The sequence below is a fragment of the Narcine bancroftii genome, chromosome 1 (assembly GCF_036971445.1).
Source record: "Narcine bancroftii isolate sNarBan1 chromosome 1, sNarBan1.hap1, whole genome shotgun sequence".
NCBI classification, from domain to species: domain Eukaryota; kingdom Metazoa; phylum Chordata; class Chondrichthyes; order Torpediniformes; family Narcinidae; genus Narcine; species Narcine bancroftii.
In genome coordinates this window covers 129,335,466-129,349,875 of record NC_091469.1, presented here as the reverse complement: position 1 = coordinate 129,349,875, position 14,410 = coordinate 129,335,466, and the positions used below count along the sequence as shown (strand labels likewise).

Genomic DNA, 14,410 nt, shown 5'->3' with positions numbered 1-14,410 from the left:
AGATACATTCTTGAGCCCGAAAAGCATTTTTACAAATTTAATCTGTCCAAAGGGGGTGATGATCACTGTTTTAGGGATGTCATTGGAGTGGATCAGTATTTGATGATAGCTTTGAATGAAGTCGACCTTCGAAAATATTCTTGCCCCCTGTAGGTTCACGGTGAAATCTTGTATATGTGGTATAGGATATCTGTCCGGTGTGGTGGCTTCATTTAGGTAGCAGTAGTCTCTGCATAGTCTCTACCCTCCCGTTGCATTTGCTACCATGAGCAGGGGGGGGGGGGGTCTAGGGGCTGTTGAAACACCTCACTATCCCCAATTCCTCCATCTTCTTAAATTTCTTTTTCACGAGGGGCCGTCTATTAGGATGTGGCTCTGTATCCCATGCTTAGGCTCAGCTGAGGTAAACTGGGGAGTCACGATGGAAGTGAATTAGGCCAGGATCCACGTGAACTCATTGCCGGACACCATGACAGAGTCAAGGTGGGGGCCAGTAATTTGGCTTCACCCAGGGAGAAAGTCTGAAAATTCCTGGAGTATACAAAATGCCGCCATTTGTGCTCCACTAGCAAGCAGTTGGCATGGAGAAAGTCTGCCCCCAGGAGCGGTTGTGCCACTGCCACCAGTGTAAAAGTCCATATGAACTGGCTGTTACCAAAGCAGAGGGGATGGTATAGGTGCCAAAGGTCCTTGTACTGCTACTGTTCACTGCCCTCAGGGCCGGGCCTGTTTCCCGTTCCGAGTGTTGTAGTCTGAGGGGGGAAGGATGCTGATCTTGGCATCCTTGTTGATCAGGAAACACCATCCTGAGAGGGAGATCCAGATGTGGAGAAGGCTGCCTCATTGGCTAACCACCGTAGCCTCTTGTGACGGTTGGCCACAGCATTTCCGTGAAATGCACTGGGGCAGGGGTGGCACCAGTGGGCCTCTGTACCCCATCTCTGATGGTAGAAATAGGACTGATTGGTGGGGGAGTCCACTGGCCTTTCCATCGATTGTTGTGGACTTGGCATTTGCTGTGTGCGTGGCCTCGCGACCACGGCGCTGCTGTCCCTTTTCACTCTCCAGAGCACATCTGCCGAGTGACAACTTTCCTGGGGTCACTTAAGTCCTCATCGGCGAGCAGCAGTCAGATATCCTCAGGCAGCTGTTCCAGAAAAACCTACTCAAAAAGCAGGCAAGGCTTGTGCCCCTCAGTCAAAGCCAGCATGTCACTCATGAGGACAGATAGGTCCCTGTCCCCCAGGCCTTCCATGTGCAACAGTCAGGTGGCATGCTTGTGCTGTGAGAGCACAAAAGTTCAGGTTAAAACCTCTTTCAGGGCATCATATTTGCCTCGGTCTGAAGGCTGCCACAGGAAATCGATGACTCGTGCTGCTGTATCCTGGTTGAGCAAGCTTCATGGCATCACCAGAGATCTGTCAGAGCTGGAATTGGGCTTCAGGCTGCTCGAACCACACCAGTGGCTGCACTGTCCAGAACATTGTCAGCTTCAAGGAAACTGCATGTAGGGTTGACTGGCTGGTGGTCATCTTTGGATCCAAATGCCATTTGGACTGGTCGGGGTCACCAATGTAGTGGGTGGAACAGGGTGGAAGAATGACCCACACTCATTACAGTTATAGTCAAGACTGCTTTATTGAATTCTCTTCTCCTACCTATGTAGGCCCAGTTTCCTGCCACTGTGGGCCTGATTTTTCTGCTATTGTTGGCGGCAGTGACATCAACAACATTGATTAGCACTTATTGGTTGGTGTTCCCACCGCACGGGAAGTTGGCCGGGGAGAAAGGCCGTTAGCCTGCGCGGGCCTTGTGAGATTGCCAAGTTTGTCTGCCATTTTGTGATTCGGTCTGCCTCCTGGGTAGCGGGCCACTGCACCGCATTCTTCCTGTAATAGAGAGACTAGAAATGCACATAACGCTCCAAATGTGATTCAACCAATGTTTTACACAGTTTCATCATGACTTCCCAACTTTTATACTCAATGCCCAAATATTAAATGCAAATATACCATATCCCTTCTTTCCCACCCTATCTACTTGTGCTTCCATTTTCAGGGAACTAGCAAGATCCCCCTGTATGTCAATTTTCCTCAAGATCGTGTCATTTACTTTTGCTTTATTTCACATTTGACCTCTCACATTGTTTAGATTAAACGCCACCTGCTATTTCTCTGCCAATATATTTTTTAATGACACAGCACGAGAGAAGGCCCTTCCAGCCCGTGAAAACTGCACCACCCAATTACATCCAATAACCAACCAACCTAATATGTTTTGGAGGGTAGGGAAAAAAACGGAGCATCCAGACAAAACCCACACAGGTCACAGGGAGAGCCCCACACAGATGGTGTCAGATTCTAATCTGGGTTGTTGGCGCTGTAATAGCTTTCCACTAGCCACTACACTAACCTTACCACTATATCTCCAACTAATCTATATCCTGCTGTATTCTTCAACAAACTTCCTCACCATCCACCAATTTTTTGCATCATCTGCAAAATTATACTTTCAGATTTTCAATATCTGCAGAATCTTTCTCTAACAATGTTAATTTTGAAATGGTTTTCAAAGTTAAACATGCTTTTTAAGCTCTGAAATTTTTGGCAACGAGTCCTGTAAATGTTACATGTTTCACCAATGTTTGTAAAAGTGTCATATTGAGAAACAGCAGGCCAAATGTGTGGGAAAACAGACAATTTACTGCTATCTAAATTTTTGCAGACTTCACTAATTTAAATAAACAGGATCTTTGAATAAAAGCAGCAAATGGAAAATTTATCATTTTTCCACAAATTTTTTGTCAAAAGAATCTGTTCTTTTGTGATGTAATGCTTAAACATCTGTGATGCAGACAAACTAAACACAAGCAATAGAAGTTCCTTTCTCCCCTGAACCTTCTGATCTAAAGCAGCCCAGTATCTCAATGACAACAGTATCACAACATTATCCAGCTTGAAAATAGCCTGGTGGCAAATTGCGTTACAGCATTAATGTGGTGACGTTCAACTACATCATTATAAATCCTAAGAGAAGAAAATAGGAAACTGAGCCAGTCCATGTCTTTGCCTTGTACTTGTCCAGATGACCAATGGTATAAGCAGAGGGCTGGGATTCATTCACCTGTCTGCATCAGAGTTGAGCAAATTAAAGAAAGTAGGTAACTGATGTCTCGCCAGCAAAAAAAAAAGCCTAAACATTTTTAATCTTAAAAGCTGGATATGTTTCATAATCCATCTTCAAGGATAACTTTTATGTTTCATGCAAAGTGAAATTGTAGTAACAATTTAATTAGTGGGGCAAATATGTATATACATCAGTTGTAATCTTTCCAAAGGGTTTACACAAAAAAAGATTTAAAATAAGCCTAATTATTTTGTTCAAGATCTACCGCGCAAAGGCCAGGATACATAAAAATTTTTCTTGGAACTTTGTTCAGTTAAGTTTTCAAATATTGTATTGAAGACAATGTCATCTTATCTTCTTTGGCTTGGCTTCACGGACAAAGATTTATGGAGGGGTAATGTCCACGTCATTTTATAGTTATATAATGAAAGAGGACCTACTCAGGAGGGAATGTATTCAAGGTCATGACAATACACACTGGTCCACACTGGCAAAATAAATACATTGATTTTATATTTTCATTGTAAAATAGATGTAAGAGAGGAAGGTTTGGATGTGTTTTAACTCTCCCGGTATTTGTAAATTTTGAGCAGCTATTCCAACTTCAGGTTGAGATACTTCTGCTGAGTTGTCTGAGAGAGTGGATTATTGGTATTTTGTAGTTCAGGCATTGCTGGCGAGATGGACATTTATCATCCATTCCTAATTTCCCTTGCAAAAGTGATTATGAACCACCATTCCCATTTGGAGTGTCCCTAATGAAAGCACTCTCACAAGGTTGCCTTGAGATTTACACCATGTCAGGGTATATATAGACGATACTAAGATAGGTGGAATAGTGGATAATGAAGAAGGTTTTCAAGGATTGCAGAGGGATTTGGGCTGCTTAGAAAAGTGGGCTGAAAAATTGCAGATGGAATTTAATGCTGATAAGTGTGAGGTGCTTCATTTTGGTAAGAAGAATCAGAATAGGACATACGTGGTAAATGGGAGAGCATTGATGAATACAGAAGAGCAGAAAGATTTAGGAGTAACGGTACATCGTTCCCTGAAGGTAGAAACTCACGTGAATAGGGTGGTGAAGAAGGCTTTTAGTATGCTGGCCTTTATCAATCATTGCATGGAATATAGGAGTTGGGAGGTGATGTTGAGATTGTATAAGGCGTTGGTGCGGTCTAATTTGGAGTTCTGTGTGCAGTTCTGGTCGCCTAATTATAGGAAGGATATAAACAGAGTGGAGAGAGTGCAGAGAAGGTTTATCAGAATGTTACCTGGGTTTAAGCATCTAGAGTATAGGGAGAGATTGGACAGATTAGGTCTTTATTCTTTGGAGCGTAGAAGGTTGAGAGAGGATTTGATAGAAGTATTTAAGATTATGAAAGGGATAAACAGAGTGGATGTGGATAGACTATTTCCGTTAAGAGGAGGAAAGATTAAAACAAGAGGACATGAGTAAAGAATTAAGGGGCAGAGGTTTAGGGGTAACATGAGGGGGAACTTCTTTACTCAGAGAGTGGTAGCCGTGTGGAATGAGCTTCCGGGAGAAGTAGTGGAGGCGGAGTCAATTGTATTATTTAAGAAAAGGTTGGACAGGTATATGGATGAGAAGAAGATGGAGGGTTATGGGCATTGTGCAGGGAGGTGGGACTAGAAAGGGGTGTTTGGTTCGGTGCGGACTGGAAGGGCCTAATGGCCTGTTTCCGTGCTGTAATTGTCATGTTATGTTATGTTATAGTTGCACACAGATTCCCATGAGTCAGCTAATCCTTGTTCCAATTGGCAGAGGCGTTTATGGTTTAGGTCATATTCTTATCGAGTGCAAGCAGGAAAGATTCCAATCAAGAGGCAAGTCACTTGCTGCAGAGTACCCCAATCTCTGACAAGATAGCGTTTCTCCAAGAACACAGAGCATATTTACATAAATATAAGCTCGAATAGAAGTTAAACATATTGAAATATTAAGATATATACAGTAAATGTCCATGGTAACTATCCACGTATGTTCTGGGAATTCAGGAGTCTGATGGCTTAGGGGAAAAATTAACTGTTCCCCAATCTGGATGTAAGGACCTGAGTTCTACAGTACCTCTTACCAGATGGCAGAAGGGAGAACAGTTTACATGAGGGGTATGTGGAGTCCTTCACAATGTTTATTGCCTTTCGCTACCATGGTCGTGTCGCCAGCGAACCTGATGATGTGGTTCAAGCTGTATTTAGCTGCACAGTCGTCGGTCAGCAGAGTGAACAGCAGTGGACAAAGCACACGGCCCTGGTGGGGCCCCGTGCTCAGTGATGGTCTCGGAAGTGCTGTTACCGATTTAGACTGCTTGAGATCTTCCCGACAGGAAGTCAAGAATCCAATTGCAGAGGGAGGTGTTTAGACCCTGCAAGCTCAACTTTCTTATCAGGTCCTGAGATATGATTATGTTCAATGTCGAAATGAAGACAATAAACAGCATTTGAACATACGAGTCCTTATTTTCCAGGTGGGTGAGGGCTAGATGAGAGTGGTGACGATGGCATTGTCCGTAGAGCGACTGAATCTGTATGTGAATTGCAGGGGGACTAGTGACGGGAGCAGCATGTGCCCCATGACAGACTTCTCAAAGCATTTCATGACGATGGACATGAGTGGGACACAGTGTAGTCATTGAGGCAGGACACAAAGGACTTTTTCGGCACGGGGACAATAGTGGCGGCTTTGAAGCACTTTAGGACCACGGGGCTTCTCAGAGAGATGTTAAAAAGGTCGGTGAGAACATCTGCCAGCTGAGCCGCACATCCCCTGAGCACTCTGCCGGGAAATATCCAGTCCAGCAGCTTTCTGTGGGTTGACCTTGCCTAACACACTCCTCACATCAGCCACTGCAAGCCAGAGCACCTGGTCATTTGGAGGAGAGGTGGCCTTCTTCGCCATCACATCATTTTTTTTTCATCAAAACATGTGTAGAAGTTGTTCAGTGCATCTGGGAGAGAGGCATCACCAGCACAGGCAGTTGGTGTAGTCTTGTGCTTGGCGATATCTTGGAGGCTCTTCCACATGCATCGCATGTCCTTGTTGACCAGGAAGTGACTGTAAATGTGCTGGGCATGCACACACCCTTTGCTTCCCTGATGGCCTTCGACAGCTTGACTCTTGCAATAGCTTAGGCTACCTTGCTGTCCGCTCTGAAGGCAGCATTACGGTTCCTGAACAGCACACGCACCTCCACAGTCATCCATGGCTACTAATTAGAGTGAGTAATGGTGGTCTTGGGCACAGTGACGTCTGCCGACCCTCACCAAGCCAACTAAAATGTTGAAGGTGGAAAATTTGGACATGATAATACCTTAGATTAAAATATTGCAAAAGGTATGGGAAGGAAAGCTATGGAAATTAATTGGAGATCTTTGACAAAGAATCACCGTGGATAGTATGACTCTATGAATGGGCTGGCGGAGTCTTTGCCAAATCTAATGGTGAGGGGAGATTAAGTATATCAGGTTTTGTCCTTGTAGCACTCTACAGAGTGGTCTCGTGTGACTGGCTCAGAAAACAGATATGCTTCAGTCATGTAGGTCAGAAAAGGTAAAGAAATGCTTCAGTAAAGCGAAGCAGATGCTATTTTCATCAACCCTGTGGTTTCATTGCAATCATTATTCATTGCAGCTTTCACTGCAGAATCCTTCAGTTTACTGAATTTAAGGCTGCTCACTTTCATGTGTTATTGGAAGACATGTCTCCAGATCATGTGCTCAATTTTCTGTAAAATAACTTTTACCTTGCAGTGGATTCAATAAACTAACAGCAAATCTGAAAATGCTTACATATATATATATATCCAGCTGCGCTGGATGGGTCACGTCTCCAGAATGGAGGACCATCGCCTTCCCAAGATCCTGTTATATGGCGAGCTCTCCACTGGCCACCGTGACAGAGGTGCACCAAAGAAAAGGTACAAGGACTGCCTAAAGAAATCTCTTGGTGCCTGCCACATTGACCACCGCCAGTGGGCTGATAACGCCTCAAACCGTGCATCTTGGCGCCTCACAGTTTGGCGGGCAGCAACCTCCTTTGAAGAAGACCGCAGAGCCCACCTCACTGACAAAAGGCAAAGGAGGAAAAACCCAACACCCAACCCCAACCAACCAATTTTCCCCTGCAACTGCTGCAACCGTGTCTGCCTGTCCCGCATCGGACTTGTCAGCCACAAACGAGCCTGCAGCTGACGTGGACTTTTTACCCCCTCCATAAATCTTCGTCCGCGAAGCCAAGCCAAAGATATATATATAAACTAAAATCTGGGTCATAAGATGTGGGTGATCGTTATGATCAGCAGTTTACAATGATCAGAAGAACACACACATAAAAGTGAACATCTGTTCTTCCCACGTGGATAATGATTGTTGAATAAAACAAGTCAGAGATAAATATAAAAGAGATGACAGATGCTGAAATCTGGAACAAAAAAGCTGAAGGCTGGAAGAGCACAGAGGTTCAGGCCGCAACTGCGCAGGCAAAAAGTTTAAGTCCTCATTTTGGGCTGAGATCCTGAATCAGGACTGAGAAGGAAATTATCCAGTATACTAGCGATGCAAGGGAGGGACATGGTGAAGGCTGGAAGGTGATAGGTGGAGCCAGATGGAGGTGTAATGATTGGCAGGTGGGCCCCAGTGGAGGGTGATGAGATGGGAAAGGTGGACAAAACTGAGTGGAAAGGTGAGTGTGTGTGGGAGGAGAACGCCGGGGGTATGAATTAACTGAAATTGGAAAGTTCAATGTTCATACCAATACATGATAATATTTGCATTGAGCTTCATATGGATCAGAGCGTATGGATATTTTCTTTTAATGGACACTTTGAACATTAATCAAACATTAGAAGAAATCTCGTTCTGAGAAACTGAAGCCAGGATAAGGTTATTATTTTCAGCAATTTGAACACAATGGACATAACAGAAGACTAGCAAACAGTGGAGACATTTGGGTTTTAATCAGCTGTGAATCAAACTACCAAGATTATCAAAAAAGCTCTGTGGTTTGGAAGACTTAAACATTAAACGTGTGAATCTGTGAAATTTTAAACCTTCAGATGAAATGTAAGCAGAGAAAAAACATTGAGTCATAAGCACTCCTTGTTGGTTGCCACAGTTGGAATCGTAGAACACTACAGCACAGAAACTGGCCCCTTCAGCCCTTCTATTCTGTGCTGAACCATTTTTTTGGTCTAGTCCCACTGACCTGCTCTCTATACCTTTCCCATCCATGTACCTGTCCAAATTCTTAAATGTTAAAATTGAGCTTCCATTCACCACCTCAGCTGGCCGCACGTTCCACACTCCCACTACTCTCTGTGTGAAGAAGTTCCCCCTCATGTTTCCCCTAAACTTTTCCCCTTTCACTCTTAACCCATGTCCTCTCATCTACCCTCTGTGGAAAAAGCCTTTCTACATTTACTCTCTATGTCCCCCTCATCATTTTAAATATCTCAGTCAAATCTCACCTCATTCTTCTACGCTCCAGGGAATTAAAGTCCTAACCTGTTTAACCTTACCTGTAACTCAGTTCCTGGATTCCGGGCAACATCCTGGTAAATCTTCTCTGCACTCTTTCTATCTTAGTGATATCTTTCCTGTAGTTAGGTGTCCAAAACTGCACACAACACTGTAAATTTGGCCTCATCAATGTCTTAGACAACTTTAACATTACATCCCAATTTCTTTACTCTATATACTTTAATTTATGAAGGCTAATATGTGAAAAGCTCTCTTTACAACCTAACCACCTGTGACACTACTTTCAGGGAATGATGTATCTGTATTCACAGGTCCTTCTGTTCTACCGCACTGCAACTAATACAGTGCCAGTGACTCCAGTTCAAATCCAGCACTGTCTGCAAAGGGTTTGTAAGTTCCCCGCATGTCGTGCCTGGGTTTTCTCCAGGAGCTCCTGTTTCCTCCCACCCTCCAAAAATACGGGGTTGGCATGGTGGGGGAAGGCATTCTCCCATGCTATATCATTAAAATAAATAATTTTTTTTTAATTTGTAGCATTAAATCTATGCTGACTACCAAGTGGTCAAGTTTATTATCAAGTTCAATCTGATGAAACAGCGTTCTCAGGTCCTCGGTCCAAAACATGCAGATACACAACCAGATATAACACACATACAGACAAATAATACACATTCAGGTCAAATATTCATCTAAATCAATTTTGTAAATATGAGAAACTCGGATGGTTAGTGTAAGCAGTTCTTTTTGGTGGTTCAGCGTTCTCACTGCCCGTGGGAAGAACCTGTTCCTCAACCTGATGGTACTTGCTCTGATACTCCTGTATCTCTTTCCCGACGGGAGCAGCTGAAAGATGCTGTGTGTGGGGTTGAAGGGGTTCTCAATGATTTTGCGTGCCCTCTTCAGACAATGATCCCAGTAGAATCACATCGAGGGGTGTGAGGGGGACTCCAGTGATCCTCTTTGCCACTCGTAATGCAGCTGCCCAGGATGCTCTCAATAGAGCTCCTGTGAAGGTTGACATAATAGTGGCCGGTAACCTTGCCTGCTTCAGTCTTCAGTCTTCTCAGGAAGAGTAGTCCTGACAAGTGAGAAAATGTTGTGTGTCCACAATAGGTCACTAGTTAAGTGGACTCCAAAGAAATTAATGTTCTCTACTTTTTCCACTACAGAGTTATTGATGTGTAGTACAGTGTGGTCATTCCTGGTCCGCCTGAAGTCCATGATCATCTCCATCGTCTTGTCCATATTGAGATTCAGATTTTTACTCTCACACCCTATCATGAGATTTTCCACCTTTTCTCTGTAGTGTAGCTCCTCATTGTTGAAGATGAGGCCAACTACCCATTTACACTAATGTTGTATTTTCTCCCTGCCATCAGACTGCCTCACTTCTAAAGATCATTTGCAGTGGTCAGTTAAAGTACCAACCTGCCCATCTTTGGAGCATGGGAAGAAATTGGAAGATCAGTAGAATGCAAGGAGGCAAATTCCACACAGGTGACACTGGAGGTAAGGACTAAACCCTGGTCACTGGACCTGTACAGTAACAGCTCTACAAATTGGGCTGCTCTCAAATTGGGGTTAAAGATTTAATATCAGTAATTACAATAATTTGTCATTTTAGGAATAGTTGATGAGCATTAGAAAACTGATCTCATTAAAGTGCGAGCCCCTGGCAAGATAACCATCCTCTGTCGTTTATTGTTTGTAATCATTTGATTTGGGGGTTATTTCTGAGGCTGATTGAAAACAATGACATGACTAGTTTTCACACTTTAGTATGAAATATAATTGTATTTTAAACAAAGTGAATTTGAGTAAATATAGTTTGAAAACCTATTCACTAAAATTAAAGAAATCATCAAATAAAATCAAGTTGGGGAGGGGAATGATTAAATACTTGAAAAGAACTCTGGGATCATTATGGGGAATTGGATAGTTTTAGCAAAGAGCTGCACAGACTCAATGGGAAAAAAAAATTCCAATGGAGTGTGCTGTAATGCAAAGTATATGAAGTATTGTTGCAATTTGAGGAAAATATTTCAACTAAGTCCACTTATCATAAGTGCAAGTATTGCTATTTTGTCAGTTTTAAGAAGAGCTGTGCAAAGAGTTGCTTTCAGAATCCCAAGCAGGAGAGGCTAGACAACGGTCTACTGAAAACAGGAGGCACAAAGATTGCAGATGTTGGGATCTGGAGCAGCTTGACTTGCTTAGTTAATCGAGCAGCAATGGAGGGAAAAGGATTGTTGACTTTCAGGTCAAAACCCTTCATCAAAATTGACTGTGGAAAGGGAAAATAACCAGTAATAAGGAGGAGAGCATGGGAGGGGTGAGATGAAGGATGATGAAGAAATGGAGGGTGATTGACATATGGGGAGATGAGGTGTCGAGGTGGGAGACAGAGGCAGGTGATTGTTAGGTGAGAGAGAGGGAGAAGGCGGTTGGAGGAAGATGAGTGGGGAGGGTGACGTTGGAGAGAGCTGGTGGAAAGTGATGAGTCAAGAAAGGTGAAGGTGATGGGTTTGGGAAAAGTGCCATAAAAGGTGGTGGAGGTGGGTTGGAAGAGGACAGTGAAGCACAGGTAGCGAGAGCTACCTGAAATAGTTCATACCATTGGGTTGTAGACTACCCAAGCAGAACATGAAGTGTTGTTCCTCTAGGTTGAATTGGGCCTTACCCTGGCAGTGGAGAAGATCACGAATAGACAGATCAGTGCGAGAGTGGGAAGGGAGCTCGAAATGGCATGCAAATGGGAGCTCAGGATAGCCATGCAAACAGAGTGTAGGTGCTTTGCTAAACAGTCACTTAGTCTGCGCTTGATCTCATGTTGAGGGCACCACATCAGGAGAACTGAATGCTATAGATGAGGTTGGAAGACATGTGCATGAATCTTGCCTCAACTGGAATGGTTGATTCAGTCCCTGGATGGTGGTGAGGGAGGAGGTGTAAGAGCAAGTATTCCACTTCCTGTAGTTGCAGTGAAGATGCCAGGTTTCAAGGAAAGGTGGGAAGGAAGGAATGAATGGAGGAAGGGAGTCATGGATGGAATAGTCCCTGTGGTAGGTGTAAAAGGTGAGAGGAATTGGTGGTGGGATCTTGGTGCAGCTGGTGGAAATGATGAATACAAAGGCTCGCAGGGTGAAATGGCAATGCCCTTCCTGACCAGTGTGGAGGGAAGGGGGGAGAGTAAGAGCAGAACTGTGAGGAAGTGAAGGAAAAGGCCCCATCAACCACAGTTCAGAGAAGTCACATTCTCTGAAAAAGGAGGACATTTCTGACATCCTGGAATGGAAGACCTCATCTTGAGAGCAAAGGTTGTGGAGGAAAAACTGGAAGAAAGGAATGGCATCCTAACAAGAGGCAGGATGGGAAGAGGGAGTATGTGGGTTTTTAGTAAATGTCAGTGAATCTCCTGAGAGGAAGACAGCAGGATCGACAAAGGGAGAAAAGCTCAGTAATGGTCCAAGTAAATTTGAGAGTGGGATGAAAGTTGGATTTAGATTTCAGATTTATTGTCAGAGTACATAAATGACATCATATATAACTCTGAGATTCTTTTTCCTGCGGGCGAGGCAGAATTATACAAAAAAAACTGTACACAAGATATCCATGTAAACAAACAAAACTATAAACAGGTAACGAATGTAAGCAAACTATGCAATACAGAGAGAATTTTTAAAAATCAATAAGGTTCAAGAATAAGAGACCTTAAATGAGTCCCTGATTGAGTTTGTTGTTGAAGTCTGATAGAGGAGGAGTACCAGCTGTTCCTGAACCTGGACCTGCGAGTCTTGTGGCACCTAGACCTCTTTCCTGATGGTAGAAGTGACAAAAGAACATGTCCTGGATGATTGCTGTTGCTCTCCAATGGTAGCGCTTTACCTGTGATGTCCTGGGCTGTGTCCATTGGGCTTACTGCTCAAGGGTATTGGTGTCCCCATACCAGACCTAATGCAGCCAGTCAGCACATTTTCCACCACGCAACTGTAGAAATTTGCCAGGATTTCTGGTATCATACCAAACCTCCACAAACTTCTGAGGAAGTAGAGGTGCTGGCATGTTGAGTTAGTTCTATAGAAAACTCTGAATTAATATCAGTGGCAGAGATCAGGGTTTACTTGGTCTATCATGTTACTTATGATTGAACAACCTGCCATCACTCAGTGTCAGTTTTCATAATGAATAGGTTCTTTGGAAATTATCCAAGATCTGCTGGTGCATGCAGCTGATGGCATTTTCTGGCTTCAGGAGTTGAGAGTTTTAAAATATAATTATATAAAAAGGATGAGGCAAATACCTAAAAGAATAATGATAAATAGACCTCAATCATGTATTTTAATTGTGGAAGAAGATAACAACTTGGCAGCAACCTGGCATTCTTTATCGATCAAAGAAGAAGAATTGATGGCAAGAATCGAAAGCTTCTGTTAAATACTGTATATCTTAAAAATTACCTCAAAACATAATGCCCAAAAATTCAAATTGACACATGCCTGTTCCAGAAAAGGAGGAGAGCTGTGCTTTGTTGAAGGGAAATGAACATACTTACTGGAATTTGTTTTAATCATTGCTGAATTACGTATGACATTTAATAATGGTAATATTGCCATATAGCAAACATGTGTTGCAAAAGAGCAAACCATAGTTTTAAAAATGAAATATTTGTAAAAATTATCATTACAAGCAGGTTACAGCAAGCTCTGTTCCTGAGAATCCATTTGTATTTCAGTAATGAACGAAAACCATGAGGGAGAGGATCACGGAGCGAGCTGGTTCAGGACAAGCGGCCGCTAGCCAGCCTCACTGACTTGGAGAGAGCGTCTGCTCAGCACACCCAGCTCCGAATGTTGCGGTTCAGGGCGTGGGGGGTAGAGAAGGCATGTGGAATTTTTTTTTCAAAAAATGTACTATATTCACAATAAATTATTTATAATACAAGAAAAGTGTCATAGTGTTAATCATATCGATACATTACAAGAAAAGAAGATAAAGGGGATTAAATCAGGATTGATGGAACATAAGATTAGTTTATTTGCAGATGATGTATTGGTATATTGGACTGACCCAAAAGAGTCTTTGAAGGTATTACAGGAACAACTGTTGTTGAATTATGTGGTGATAAAGTGAATTGGAATAAGAGTGAATGTATGCTGCTGTCAGAGGTTGATTATTCTGGCTGTTAGGGTGGGATAGGTTTTAAATGGTCAAATTGTATTAAGTATTTAGGTATTAAAAGTGAATAAAGATATAAATCAATTATCTGATTTAAATTATCTACCATTAATGTCTGTAATAAAAGTAGATTTGCATAAATGGAAAGATATTCAGTTAACTTTAGTGGGTAGAGTGAATTGTGCTGGTTAGGAAATTTTTATGAAAGGGAAAACTGTCTATGCACAAATTAACTTGGAAATATGAGATAGGTGGTTCGCAACTTCCAAATTTTTTAAACTATTACAATACTGCACATAGAAAATTATTAATAGAATGTTTGATTTAGATAGACCTGTGGTCTGATTAGATATAGAATCGAAGAGAATTGGAAAGGACAGAAGAGATTATTTTATTTATAAATGGAATAGTAAAGTTATTAGTGGTCATAAATCTCCAGTTTTATTTCATTTGGTAAGAATTTGGGAAGAGATCAGTAAAACTATTGGGATTCCAGGTGAATTGACTAGATACACACCTTTTTTCAGAATAAAGATTTACTCTTCACGGTTGATAATAACCTTCTTAAAATTTGGAATCAAAAAGAAATTAGGATGATAAATGACTATTTTGA

General features: G+C 42.5%; 1 long non-coding RNA gene across 1 annotated transcript; it reads left to right on the top strand.

Moving 5' to 3' along the window:
• The first annotated feature begins 2,895 nt into the window (after positions 1-2,895).
• Positions 2,896-13,568, top strand: LOC138744232 (uncharacterized). The gene is made up of 3 exons (XR_011345405.1): positions 2,896-3,156; positions 10,002-10,131; positions 13,355-13,568. It is a non-coding gene; the product is annotated as an uncharacterized lncRNA (long non-coding RNA).
• The last annotated feature ends 842 nt before the right edge of the window (positions 13,569-14,410 follow it).